Source organism: Lemur catta, chromosome 9 (genome assembly GCF_020740605.2).
Source record: "Lemur catta isolate mLemCat1 chromosome 9, mLemCat1.pri, whole genome shotgun sequence".
Taxonomy (NCBI): domain Eukaryota; kingdom Metazoa; phylum Chordata; class Mammalia; order Primates; family Lemuridae; genus Lemur; species Lemur catta.
Window position 1 is genome coordinate 92,689,085 of NC_059136.1, and position 14,751 is coordinate 92,703,835.

General features: G+C 41.5%; 1 protein-coding gene across 10 annotated transcripts in view; it reads right to left on the bottom strand.

The window, feature by feature from the left end:
- FAM110B (family with sequence similarity 110 member B) overlaps positions 1–14,751 on the bottom strand; it is a 137,173-nt gene that overhangs the window by 84,701 nt on the left and 37,721 nt on the right. The gene's annotated exons all lie outside the window — the stretch shown is intronic.

The window sequence follows — 14,751 nt, forward strand, 5'->3', positions numbered from 1 at the left end:
ACTCCTCACACAAGCCGTTTTCAAATTCTACCACTGAACATTATTCCTAAAAGAAATTTCTTAAACTCAGTTATCAGATATTTAACTCTGTGCTAAACTAAGTCAGGGATGCAAAACACAGTGCTTGGAACTAAGAGGCAGGTAACGAATGCATTGACGGAATTCAGCAGAAGGGATAACATGAGGCCCAAGCCCTCAAGGAGGTTATATATTGGCTGTAGAGATATAGTTAATAAGCACATGAAAATTTTTAAATTAATAACATAAAACAAAATCCCACTGAGAATTCTACCCTTAAAAATAATTAAGACGGTAAATTTGTCATGTTTTCTACCACAGTGAAAGAGGGAGAGGATGAACAAGCTGGTGGCAGAACACATCTCAGATACCCCAGTAATGGGAACTCCCCCCTGGGGGAGGGTGCCAGCAACCAGCAGGGTAAAGAATTCCAAGTAGTACATCGGTGAGATCAATCTTAACATTTCTTTTAAAATTAAAAAGAAAAATTCAGTACCACCAAAATAGCCCCAGAAAACCTGCAGTAAAGGAACATTCAATGTTATTTTTATCCTCAAAATATGAACAGATAATTTTCCTGGAAAAGTCTGCAGATGCTTCTGAAAGGGACTAAGAGAAAAACCACTACAAACCACTGTGTGATTTACTTTCATAATACTGAACTACGTTTAAGCACCCTAAAGCTTCAAGATGGGTTGAAGGATGACAAAGAAACATTCAGAATCATCACTGAGTTTCCTGAGCACGTACATAACCTAGGAAATGTGAATCATTAAGCTTTTATCCTAATAACAGTTCTGGCGAAGTTGAGAGTTAAAATAAAGAAGCTGAAGTTTTTTAAATTAAGTCCTACTTAGACATTAAAAAAATTTTTTTTTCAAAATTCTCAGATTGGTTGTCAAGCACATTAACTCCTACATAGAGAAGCTATCTTTTGAAACTCCAAAACATCGATATTCATTATGCACATTAAATAGCCTGAAAAAGCTTTCAAGTTTTACAAGAGATCAGTCATTTAACAAAACAAGTATAAACTGTACAAAGATAGAACTCCTCTATTACGTTTGATAGGAAATTACCTCTTTAAATATTTACTAAGTAGCATGACTTGATTTATATAAGTCTAAAAGAGAGAGAGAGAAAGGAAAAGAGGAAAATTAATTATTCTACAATCCAATGAGGTCCAGAGTGCCTCTGGTCAAATGCTGTGCATCACTAACTGGAAGCATAGCCCAGGCCCCGGGGCACCCAGGAATGCCACCTTCTACCCTGGAACTTCTGGAGGGAACAAAAATGGCAGCTTCCAGGCACAGCCCACACACCATTACAGTTTATGAATGCAACCCTAGTCCCAATCCTTACTGCGAACATCCTCCCCAAACACAGACCACGGGGCCCAAACTTCAGGTCCTTAATATTTATTTACCTCTTCCCTATAGATAGCCTGGCCTAAGTCACAAAAATAATTTTCAGAGTTTGAAATTCTGCAGAATGCTCATGTCACTGCTTCCAAAAAATACAGAGTATCTCACTCTTCTTATACAGTCTTCACTGTTTTCATAGGAAAGCAATCTACTGATTGCTAATCAGGTTCACTCCTGGAATGCTATTTTCAATATTGTTTGGAAATGGCCCCTACCATTATCAACATGTTCTCTTCATAACTCTTCCATCCAACTTTCATTGCTTTTAAAGTAGGAGAACTTTCAAAGCAAATTATAGCTATAAACAACATCAGCTCTAGAAATCTGCCATATATATACACAACAGACTGCTCAGTTCAAGATATAAAACCCTAACCCGCTATGTACTACAGCACAAATTCTCTCCAACATTTGTAAAACCACCATGCATTGTAGACTCAATTGGACCAGAGTCACTACAGTAAATTGTGACCCCCTCAACCATCACATTCAGTAGGGAACAGTAATTAAAACTAGCCATAATGGTTGCCTTACTTGGTATTCATCACTCTTCTCACAAAAGTGAGTGCGAGCAGGTGATACAAGCTGAAAATTAAGAAATGCTGTTTTATCTATTGTTTCTTTGGATACCTACTCTAAGGGAGTTCTCAAGGTGAACTGGCAAGGAAGAAATTACATACGTATATACGTGTGAGTGGTACTAAGACCTCCTGGTTATCTCAGGTTTGTCAATGTCTGACTATGTTGTACTTAATGCAGTACACTTAATGAACGAACACAATACATGGAATCATGAGTCTTGAGTTGACATTGCTACTAATGCTAGGGCCCCACACAACCTCTCTGTGCCTCAGTTTCCTCATCTGTGAATTAGGTACTCTTCAGAATGGCCAAAAAAATATAGAAAGGATTTCTGAGAATCTAAAAGTCCTAGAAGACTGAATTATTAAGATATTTTAAAGTCCACAGTTGTGTATTAGTATATACAGTAAGGGTTGGTTTTGATAATTTAATTGTATGAAATATAAAAATTCAATTATAACTAATTTGATAATGCTAACTCGGCCACCACGCTTAATGAATATCATATTTTACTTTTCTTATGTTACTAAAATGCTCTTAGCTGAAAGAAGAAAACATTCTCTGCTATGGCCTGAATGTTTGGAGCCTTCCCAAAATACTTATGTTGAAATCTAATCACCAAGGTGATGGTATCAGAAGGTGGCGTCTTTGGGAGATGATTAGGTCATAAGAGCTCCACCACTGTGAATGGGATTAATGCCCTTGTAAAAGAGTCCCGGAGAGCTGCCTTGTTCTTCCATTATGGGAAGACACACAGAAAGCACCATCTATGAGGAAGGAGCCCTAATTAGACACCAAATCTGCTAGCACCTGGATCTTGGGCTTTCCAGCTTCCAGAACTGTGAGCAATAAATTTCTGTTCATTATAAATTACTCAGGAATTTTGTTATAGCAGCCTGAACAGACTAAGACAGACAGTCTCTTTAAAGGAATTCTAGTATTACGATCTTAATATAATTTAATATAATTTCTTATGGTTACCCAAGGAGAAAATACTCCTTGGCTGGTGCTCCACACTGTAGTGGTTTTCACAGATGGCTGGTGGCCCCCAAATTTTAATCAATGGGTAAAACTTGAATTGCTACTAATCAACTAATGAACATGTCTGTTAGATGGAACTCAGGGTATGAGGCCACAAGGCACAATATAAAGTAAGTCCAACTAATTTAAAGGCATCACTTATAATAAAGACATTCATGGAAACATGTAAGACTTATGCTTCATGACTACATAGAGTGCTCAGATCAGTAAACAGTTCAATTCATTCATTTTCTGATTATTTACTGAACACCTACTAGGTGCCAGGCCTGGGGATAGAGCAGTCATACACAGAAAACACTGCCTGCCCTCAAGAGGCTTAAACTGTCATTCTACTAGTTGACTTTCTAGCTGAAGAGTGACCCAGCAGCAGGGAGCGTGTGATTATGCTGTCACACCACTGACCCCCCTTGTGCAGCCATGATGACTACGGACAGGTCCACCACTGCTTCCAGCAGTTGAGAGAATGAAACTCAAGCACGTTCCGAACCCCAACGCCAGGCCCCCTGCTACCACCTCCTCCCTTAATAAATGTGTCAATAACCGCCCTAATTGTAGAGACCTACAGCACACGGACTTACTGTCAGATTACAATTAATTTCACTTCACTAATTTTTAAAATAACACTTTAACAGACAATTAAGTTTGGCTTTTAATTGAAGTTGCTTAAAAAGACAGCTTTTTATTTTAGCCAGTTAATTCATTATTTCCTAAAACTAAATAGTATAAATGCTGTATGACCTAATTAACAGTGAACATATTTGTTTAATTGATAAAACAGTTTGAGGGCCCTGTTTCAATTCATCCATAAAATAGTCCACCCTCGTCTCATAAAAATGTCCAAGTGCTGCCTGATTTTAACCACAACTGGCACTTTATTAAAGAATATCCAGGAATCCCTAAAATCTGATGTGTGGGTGAGTTTTGTTGGTTTGAAGCTAAATGATGGCTGGAATATCTCAAATTGGATTATATTTTGTGATCCTATGGGGTGAGTCTATATAATTTTCAAAGTTTCCAAGATGATTATTTTGTTAAGTGTAATGTCCAGAGTTGGCCAACTAATATCCATCTATTATTTTGATCGTTCAGTTGCAACCCTAACAGCTTCTTATCTACTGCTTTTATTTTTTTATTTACTTATCTACTTTTTAAGACAGAGTCTCATTCTGTTGCCCTGGGTAGAGTGCAGTGGCATCTTCACAGCTCACTGCAACCTCAAACTCCTGGGCTCAAGTGATCCTCTTGCCTCAGCCTCTGAGTCGCTGGGACTACAGGCACGTGCCACGACATCTGGCTAATTTTTCTGTTTTTAGTAAAGATGGGGGTCTTGCTCTTGCTCAGGCTGGTCTCGAACTCCTGAGTGCAAGCAACCCTCCTACCCGCGGCCTCCCAGAGTGCTAAGATTACAGGTGTGAGCCACCATGTCCAGCCTATCTACTGCTTTTATATGGGCACTTTAATACACAGAAATTTTCTACATAAAATATTTATTTTCACATTCATACATTTTTAATGAAAAGGTAGCTTTGATGCACTGAGGTGAGCTTACAAAGTCTAAACTACTATCACAGGTATATTCATTTTCTACAAGTTCATGAAAGTTATCTAAATAAGGCTGTCACTCAGCTTATGAACGGCTATACATACAGCTGTATAAGGAGCATACTGCACAAGCTCATGAGCGTCATGTCCGTGGTAGACTATGTAAGGGGCATCTCTAGGACTGCACGATTCACTTGTGTATGTGATGCCTCTGAACACACAGATGTCTCGGCAAGAACTCATGCTGCTATAAAAAGTAATCCCCAAGTAGCACAGACAAGGTGCTTTATGCACGCCCCCCACAACATATTTAAGTACCAAAAGGTAGTATGGATACTCACTGGTTCAAACATCTCCCATAAAAGGGGAAATGTATTTTCACACAAACCAAATACGAAGGAATAAGGGGGCTTTATACTAATTTTTCAGAGAGACAGGACAGTATAGCAGTGGAGAGAATGGAATTCCAGACCCAGTCTGGTATCAAGTCTTATTTTACTACTTATTAGCTGTGTTTACCAGACAAGTTCTTTCACCTCTCTCTGTCCCAGCTTCTTCATCTATAAAATGGGGATAATAATAGACATCTCAGAGCTGTTACGAGGATTACATGACCTAATACACATAAAGTAGCCAAAATAGTGCCTGGCAACAGTAAGTGTTCACACTTGGTATTAGTATTATTGGGTAAGAAAATCAAAGCAGAAACAGGTCAGGGGTTTAAGAATTAGTCGGTGATTTATTCCAAAATGAAAATGAAAGCTCTTGATTGACAGGAAAGTTTTCAGGAGACCTGATTTATTATACATTCCACCTGTCTGACCAAGGTCAAACTCCTGACTTGAAGTAATACAAGTCATGAAAAGCAAACTCCCGTGCACCTTACTGACACGGCGGACCTCACGCCACACCTGGGCTGCCCACAGCTGCCGCCAGGACCTGGGCTGACATTCACCGGCCACCTTTCCTTAAGGGGAGGGACACACCCAGTGGACAAACAACTCCAGTTTACACAATCTGCCATCGATAAGATTTTAAATCCTAGGAGGGAATAACTATCCAAAGGCTCTTGCGCCCTGCCCTGGTGAGATGCTTGTTGCTTTCATTCATATTGTCTAAATACCAGCCAATCCCTGGTGCTTTGCACTCCTACCTTGGAAAATCATCTCATTCACAGTGCAAACAGGCCCTGTTCCTGTTGCCTTGAGGAAGGACGCGTTACAAAGATGAAAGCGGCATGTAACATTTCCCAGTCTGGAGAGAGGTCAGGCCTATTTCCACAATGTAAAGTGGAACTGCTAGAAATCAGAAAACTTCCTGACATGTTAACTAGCAGCTGCTTATCATCTATTTCAATTCTTATACAAGGATTCCAGGAGATTCAATGACTGGTTCTGATATGGCTTATAGTTTTAGACAGTGGAAAATAAAACATACCCAGGAAACATTTTTTAAAAGAATTAGGCTAGGCGCAGTGGCTCACACCTGTAATCCTAGCACTCTGGGAGGCTGAGGTGGGAGGACTGCTTGAGCTCAGGAGCTGGAGACCAGCCTGAGCAAGAGTGAGATCCCGTCTCTACTAAAAATAGTAAAAATTAGCCAGGTGTGGTGGTAAGTGCCTGTATTCCCAGCTACCCAGGAGGCTGAGGTAGAAAGATCGTTTGAGCCCAGGAGTTTGAGGTTGCTGTGAGCAAGGCTGACACCATGGCACTCTAGCCCAGGTGACAGAGCGAGACTCACTCTAGCCCAGGTGACAGAGCGAGACTCTTGTCTTAAAAAAAAAAAAAGAAAGAAAGAAAGAAAAGAAATCTATGTAACAATTCAAGCTTCGTTAAAACCTACATCTAGCGTATTAGAAAAGTGCAGTGCTATCCACAAACGCTGGCACACAAACGGTGCACACATTATCTAACAGCACCAAAACAGCACAGAGTACCTCTTACAACTGATCACCTCCCTAATTCCTCTATCTTAAGAAATGAGATGGGGAGATCCACTGGGCAAAATTAAAATCAGTATAGTAAAAAATCCAGGTAAACTAGAGTTCTGACTAAATTAAGAACAGATATGCTGTGCAAAAAGCAGCCAAAGACAAATGGGTCCCCTAATATCATCTCTGCATGACACTGACATTATACCCACAATTCTCATTACTGTTGGGTTGGGCCAGGAAATCAGAAAGAAGCACCCAAACCCCATATCTCAGCATCTTAATAAAAACGAATATATTCTATTTCTAAAATAACATCTTTGATTTTAGAATTTCTTCACCATGAAAGCAATTAGTACAAAATACTGGATCACATGTGTAGCATCTAAGAAGAGGAATATTCAGTCCAGTGACACTACTTGCTCTAACTTACTGCCTGACTATAATAGTCAAAAAATTATATGTCTTATGGAAATAGAGAAATCAGAATCTATCTTATCCAGCCTCTTCATGGTAAACAGGAGAAAACGGAGGTTTGGAGCGTTTACACAGCGTACCTGAGGCCACATCCTCCTAAGAACTGAAGCTATACCCTGCTTATTTCACGTAAGAAAGCCAGAGTACACGGAAGTAATCTCAGTTCTTAGCACTCTGCTTTCTGGCCAACACCAGCAGTCAGCCATTCGGCAGCACAGGATTACTGAGGCCTAACAGCTGAGGTTGAGAGAGTGGCGGTATATGCGCTAGTTTAGGGGAAGTGCTTACCAGATGGTTACCACCAGGAGTGTTCTTGACCCAGTTCTTCCTCCTAGTCAGTGCAGCATAAAACATCAATGTCCCATGTTGGTGACAGCTGGTAACCACTATGGTGAGTGAATTTCACCATCCAGGGTAATACCCTCACTTTCCCTACCCAGCAACAAGACTCCCCACCTGCTGTGATTTTCTCTGACTGTGGCTCACCCTAAACAGGCAGAAGCTACAGAATAATGGCAAATCAACTGTGGGAGGGAGAGACACAGCATCATTTTTTGATGATCATTTGCTGACACGTTGCCTGAAATATCACTATCAATTAATTGATAGGGACCACCGATGATCCATAGTCATGATAGGATGTCTCAAATTTGGATAAAAGGGCAGAAGAATGGGAAACATCACTACATTTTAGATTAAAAGGGTGGTCTTGTTTCTTACTAGACTGAACATTCTCCCTAATGCTCACTCATGTGGTATGTCAGCGTGGTGTGCACAAGCAATTGAGATTTTATGATTTTTTAAACATCTGCTTTAAAAAAAAACACGTGTGCATTTGTCACTATAATTTATTTTAGCAATAAACCATCATATGCCAACAAGATTGCCAAAGTGAGGAGAGTACAGAAAGAAAAAATATCTTAAGTGGACATTTTCAGCCTCATTAAAAACTGAGTTTAAAAAAAAATACTGGTCCTGCCTTGTTATAATTCACTTTCCACTTATGTTAACGTATGTCTCTAGAGTTTCAAATTAAAATGCAGTTTTCAAGTTCATAATGTAAGCGTTAGCAAAAAGGAGAAATATGTGCTTTTAAAGTTATATGGAAATAGGCAGTATTCCCTAAAATGTGAATGCATCTGTTCTGGTATGAGAGTCCCCTCCTAAGGGATGGAATTCTGATGGCCACTGCCACCCGGCTGGGTTAGGGCTCTTTCTTCCTTCAGGACTCATGTAGGCGGATGGCCTGGGAGGGCCCGGTTTCCAAGTGTGCCTGTGATGGTGACGGATGACTGTACAGGAGCCACAAGCCAACCCGGGCGAGCAGCGCCCTGCGCACAACCGCACGCACTCACCAGGCCTCCAACACCAGTTTCTCTCACGAGCGTAATTCAGGTGTCAGTGCAATGAAATGCTCAGAGAAAAGCAAACTGCTTTTGCTTGCTATACGTTCAAGGAATAAATTGTTACAGAATGCAGATCAATTCGCTTTGGGGACAGAATTATTTGTGCTCAAATCAAGAGTAGGAAAAGGTAAATATTTTGCAGGGAAAAAACAAGGAAGGGGTTGACCCAAGGAGAGCTGAGGTGGGTACAGCACGTGGAAGAACAGGAGACCTGCAAGGGAGGCGGCTGACCTCCCTCCAGGTGTCACAAACCACTCTCAGAGGGCAGAGGGGCAGATTTAGCTCTGAAATTCCTGCCGCACTTCCCGCTGCCCAGCAGACAGGCCTGGTGCCTGACGCAGCCTATTAAGCAGACATAATTTCTTAAATGACTATTTAAAAAACTGTGAGATGAGTGCTAGTGAGTGAAATTCCAAGACCATGTAAACTCAGTGAGATCCCACATTTATACGATGTTTTCTACATGGTCGGTGAGAAATTCAGAAGGGAAGGAGAAGAAAATGGAGCTGGGGCGAAGGCCTTCCTGGCCACCAGAACAAGCCTGTGGTGCTTCAAGGTCACCTCACCTGCCTGGGCCAGTCGGTAAAGAGTCAAATAGGGACTGGACACATGATGTTCACTCTGAGGAAATGAGTTTCCTCTTCCAGTCAAAATAAGGCTGATCCGAGACAGCTCTTTGCATCTTTAGCATGACCCAAACACAGGAGGTTCTCAGGATGCAGGTGACTCCTGGCAACCGCAACCCAACCAGGGAAATGCCCTTTCATAGACTCCATGGCTGGCCGAGAGGCTCTCCTCAGCTCCCTCAGGGGAATTTCTGTCAAATAATATCTTCCTGGCCCAGTTGAATGCTAAATGTAAAGAAGTATGGGACCAAGTGACAACGCTGGCAGATTAACTGAGTGCTTCTCAAGGACGAGAGCCCGTCTTTCAGCATGGCGGGGTGGCTGCCTGGCATACGTTCACCAAGTGAGCCAACGAACGAGCAAACCGAACGCACGGCTGTTTCGGAAACTCCTGAACACCACGCTCTTCTCACAGAGCCCAGGATGGAGCGAGGCTGCCCCTTCCTAGGATGGGTGTAGAGTGCTGATCCCTTTTAATATGATTTGACGCACTTGTTACTTTTCATATTACATGAAGAATATCTATATTAAGAGCATCTTTGCTGCATTCTTATAAATATGTTACATAAAGGCAACTGTAAAATGATCTCAATTTTCTCTTCCATAAAATCAAAGAATTAAAGTTAAATCTGCAACATCTCTGTCTTAAACACCCCACGATGTCATACGCAAAATACGACAGTTCAGAGCAAAGAGAACAGACATCATTAATGGTCCTAGTGCCGATGGTGAGGAGTAATGGCAACTCTGTCACCTAATCCCAGAGTGAGGAATACCTGGGATTTAATATTTAAGCCAGAAGGACAACGAAGCATGTATATGTCATCAGCATCACTCAGGGAGAGGCTGGCATGTTCTCTCAATAGATGCAATTATCCTCCTAGCAGTACCTTTTGAAGACTGAGAAACAAAAATTGGGTGAGCTACTAATCAGAACAATCTAGAATTCATTTGGTCCAATATATTCAGCATGTGAAACCCAGACAGTCCCTGCTTGTGCCAGGCTTTGGTGATGCCTATCTGTCCAGTTAACAGAGTCCAAAGAAAGAGGAGCTCCCTCAGAGGAGAAATGCTAACTGCAGTGGGGGTGGGGAGGGAGGGACAAATCAAGATAGCCAGGTTTGGTGGCCCTGGACACAATGAGAAAGAGAGAAAAGAAAAGGCTGTTTTCCAATTCTAATTAACTTAGGAAACAAGTCAGAAAACATTGCTGAGGGCAGGACTCACTGAAAAGAGAAGCCACAGAAAATAATTAAGTAGATTATAAACAATATTCCTTGTGAAAACAGAACTTCATCATTGTGACTGACGAGTGCAATTTAAATTGCAAACATTTTAAATCAATAAACAAATTCCCTTTAATAGAAGACAAGCAAGATCACATTGGTGTACAAAAATCTGAAAAAACTAAAAGTATTGTTTTTTTTTTTTTCCAAAAAGAATCCTATGTAGCAATAAGAATTTATTGACTACAGATAGTAGACTATGAAGCACGTGAATCAGCCTATATTACAGGCTATGTTGGAAAAAAAAGTTTAACATACTTGTATCTTGATGCCACTAATGCATATGAAAGGCCTATCAACACATTAACGGTCTCAAAAAAATCTGAAAAACCAAACTGTATCACCAGATGTTTCTCTCCTTCAACCAAACAGTGAAATAAAGAATAATAATAGTAATAAGAATGACTGGATATCAATCAGGGAACTCAGTCTAAGAATATTTAAGTTTATATTATAAAAATTCAAAAAATCAATACACTCTGTACTTGGAGAAGAAAAACTCAAATTCTTAGGGTCTGAAGAACTGTACACTACTACATATTAACATATACTCATGTTTAAATAGTTTACTCTTTGATGGTACTCAGGTCGATCAATACGAAAAGGAAATATGGAGGCAAACTCAGCGACAGTTGGAATCAGAGTTTACCTCTGGGGCGTGTGTATACGTGTGCATGTGTGTGCGTGCATGTGTGCAGGGGCAGGGGCGTCTCGCTAATCTATCCCATTCAGAGCAGCAACTTAACTATTCCCTGGTTTTCAGAAATTTTCGCTTTAGCACTATCACAAATTTTGAGAGGTACCTGTATTATCCTTACCTGTTTAATCTCGGGACAACCCAAAACCTATCTGCAACCACGTAAAAGGTTTTAGGGTTATGCAAATTTATTTAAAAAATTATAATGAAAAAGGCCTGATACCTACTGTTCGAAAGAACACTTAGCAAATTCAGTTTTACGTTTTCTACCATGAGGAATGATCAGTATCAAGTAAAATAACAAGTCTTCATTTCAAACAGAATATAAAACTTCTGGCAGAGCCCAGTTCTTTCCTGTGAAATGCAAACAGACTTGTAGAAATTCAGCTACAACTCTGTTCTCTGCCAGAATACAGTGAAGCTAATAGAGACAGAATGTTGCCTTCCCAAATGGGCTGAGAAAAGATGGAGCAAAGGGCACTGATAAAACCACATTAAGCAGTGGGTTTAAGTCAGGATCAGAGATGCGCCACCACGGACTCCAACAGAGTGGAGACTGTTTTTCCCTCGGTGTGGAACGTACTAGGGGGCCCACCAGAGCTCAGGTCACAGGAGCAGAAGTAGCAAGGGTAGTGGCAGTATTGCTCAAGGCCAATCACTGCTGTTAGCTAGAATTCCCATCAGGACCTCCTTCAAAGAGGCCCAGGCCACACTGCACAGGGAACACTGAAAGAGCCGGGACAAACGCACCCTGTGCAAGGTCGATCTGCAAAGGAAGCAGGAGAGGGGAAGGGGAGACAAATAAGAAAGCAGGCGGCAGGCAGGGAAATAGGGCAGAGTTAAAAATAAACTTAACTCCAGCCCATCAGCATCCTAAACTTAGGAGAGAACAAAGAACTAGTATCACTGCATTCAAATACACATGTCACTCCCACTGAAATATCTTTGTAGTTTAAACTGTATCACAGTAATACCAAAGGCAAATTTGAAAAGTCATCATGTTCTCAGCATTCTAACCAATGGGTTTTCACTTCTTCAGCTCTCTTGCTGTGCTTTCAGTTCAGCTGCACTGAGCACACCCAAGGCCAAGCCCAGGTGCAAAGATAACAGGACAGGTCTCTGCGGCCAGAAGGGCTCAGACACATTCACTTTCTACGCTTCTCACAGGGAATCACATAATTACACACTCTTTTCTTTTAAAGACATTTTAAAGCCAAGCAATGTCATTTGTTTCAAGTATACAAAAAGCCAATGTGTAAAACAAATTGTAAGAAAATTCTCTAATACACCAAGGATGGAAATGTGAGTTTTATTCAAAGTATAGAAAAAGAACGCCAAAGGTTGCTAAATAAGCCTCACTTAATTTGCACGTAGTAGAATCAAATGTTATTAGATTTCAGTTTGCTTCCTCTGTTATAGTTTTGTAACCATAGAACATGGGTGATAATACTTCAGTATACTTCACATCTAAGAATGATGAAAGACATTATCTAATGAGAGACCAAAATAATTAAATGTATACAGTGACCAAAGACACATGTAGGCTAATGTATTCTAATGTCACTTAAGATCTACTGTCTTTATTCTTAAGATTTTAAAATTTCATGAAAATCCAATATACTTTCCTTCATATTTAAAAAGTGAGCACTAATAAAGGGATTTTAGGAGCACATAACTCTTAACGATTCACTGTAATAGCCAATCATAACCAAAGCATTTGTGAATGAACCTTCATGACCAAAGTGTAGACAACGATTTATTAATAATAAACTAATGATGAGATTACTGAACTGTAGTCATTCTTCCCTACTACTATTAGACATTAGCCAGAATTCAGGGTTGCAGTACCTGTCTCATTCTGAACACATTTGCTAATAATGCTATTTTTATTTTACCATTATCATGTAGGGTTCCCACTTGTAGAAGGTGTAATATGTGCCCAGCACAATGTATTTCATATACACCATTTAATGCTTATAGCAACCCTGAGAAGTGTTATCATTATTACTATTATTTCTATTCTGCAGAAGATCACAGTAACACAAGACACTAACGTTATTGAGCATTTCCCACGGGCCAACCCACAAAGCAACTCACTCAATCCTCACAAGAATCCTATGACCTGGGCACTATCAGACGAAGAGCCTGGAACATAAAGCACTTCCCCGAGGATGCACATGTTGCACGTGGCAGGATCCAGGTGCCGACAGGCTCTCCTGACACCTAAGCCTGCACTCTCAGCCACCAACACCGGGCAGTTTGGCTCTCCAGGCCTGCCCCTGGTCCCCACCCATGAGAAGAGCTCCAACAACAGACAGGAAGGGGGCCAGGGTTGGACCGGGCAGGGCTGTACCCCCCAACCCATGAGCTGGGATACCCTCCCCACCAGTTTCACTGAAGAAATTCACCATGAGAAAATAGAAGTCCTGCCTCAAAGCTGGCAAAAGCTCCATAGTCCCCAGAGCACATGACCCGAAGGCCAGGGCTTCTGGGCCAGAGCGAGGGACATTCCAGAACAGAGAGTTTTGGTCTGGACAGATGCTCCACACCACTCAGTGGTCATGAGTCACCTAGTTTCTACGGCCCCCTGTGTGCCTGGACACCGCAGGCTCCGGGTTACCGAGCTTGCTAAGGCAGAGGCCCAGCTCCAGAGCAGACAGCACAGGGACAAACGGGTACAATGAGGACTGTTGAAATTCATGGCAAACCTGTTTTTGGATATAGCGGAGGCCACCAAGTGATGGGGGGTCAATTATAAGGGTGCGTGGGGAGGTTAACAAAGGCTAAAAGGGAAGAAGTACTAGGAAGGCCGAGTGGGCCGTGAGGCAATGCTCCCGCATTCAGCGGGGAGGGAGGAAGCCACGATAAGCAACAGTCACAGCAGAAGGAAGACAACCACAACGGCCTTCAACGCGCTAACTTACAATTGTCAGCTCAAGGACAGACGGAGGTTCTGTGAAGAATGAAACTAATGTCTCAAAAGCCACGTTGGAGTGGATGCACTGCACAAGTTTTCAGCTCAGGGAGAAGTTACCACTTCTGCCAGCACTCAATGTAAGGGTGCTCACCTCACTGGGCAACACCTGAGTCCAGCTTCTCTACGGAACACTGGAACAACTAATACGTTATTTATTTTATTTTATTTTATTTTTTGAGACAGAGTCTCACTTTGTTGCCCGGCTAGAGTGAGTGCCGTGGTGTCAGCCTAGCTCACAGCAACCTCAAACTCCTGGGCTTAAGCGATCCTCCTGCCTCAGCCTCCCCAGTAGCTGGGACTACAGGCATGTGCCACCATGCCTGGCTAATTTTTTCTATATATATTTTTAGTTGGCCAGATAATTTCTTTCTATTTTTAGTAGAGACGGGGTCTCGCTCTTGCGCAGGCTGGTCTCAAACTCCTGACCTCGAGCGATCCACCCCCCTTGGCCTCCCAGAGTGCTAGGATTACAGGCGTGAGCCACCTCGCCGGCCACTAATACATTATTAATGCAACGGGAGGTAAGCGCCCCAGGCTACAAAATGACAACAAATCACCATCAAAATAAACCAAGCGCTTGGGAGTGCCAGTGGCCCTTAACTCATAGAAACCATCATTTAGATTAGCACAATATTTAGCACGATATTTAGCAACAATTATGAAACCACTTTTACCCTAAATATTTTCACTCATAGGGTGAAGGCACTTATTACTGACTGAATGCTTTTACTAGCAATATTAGTAT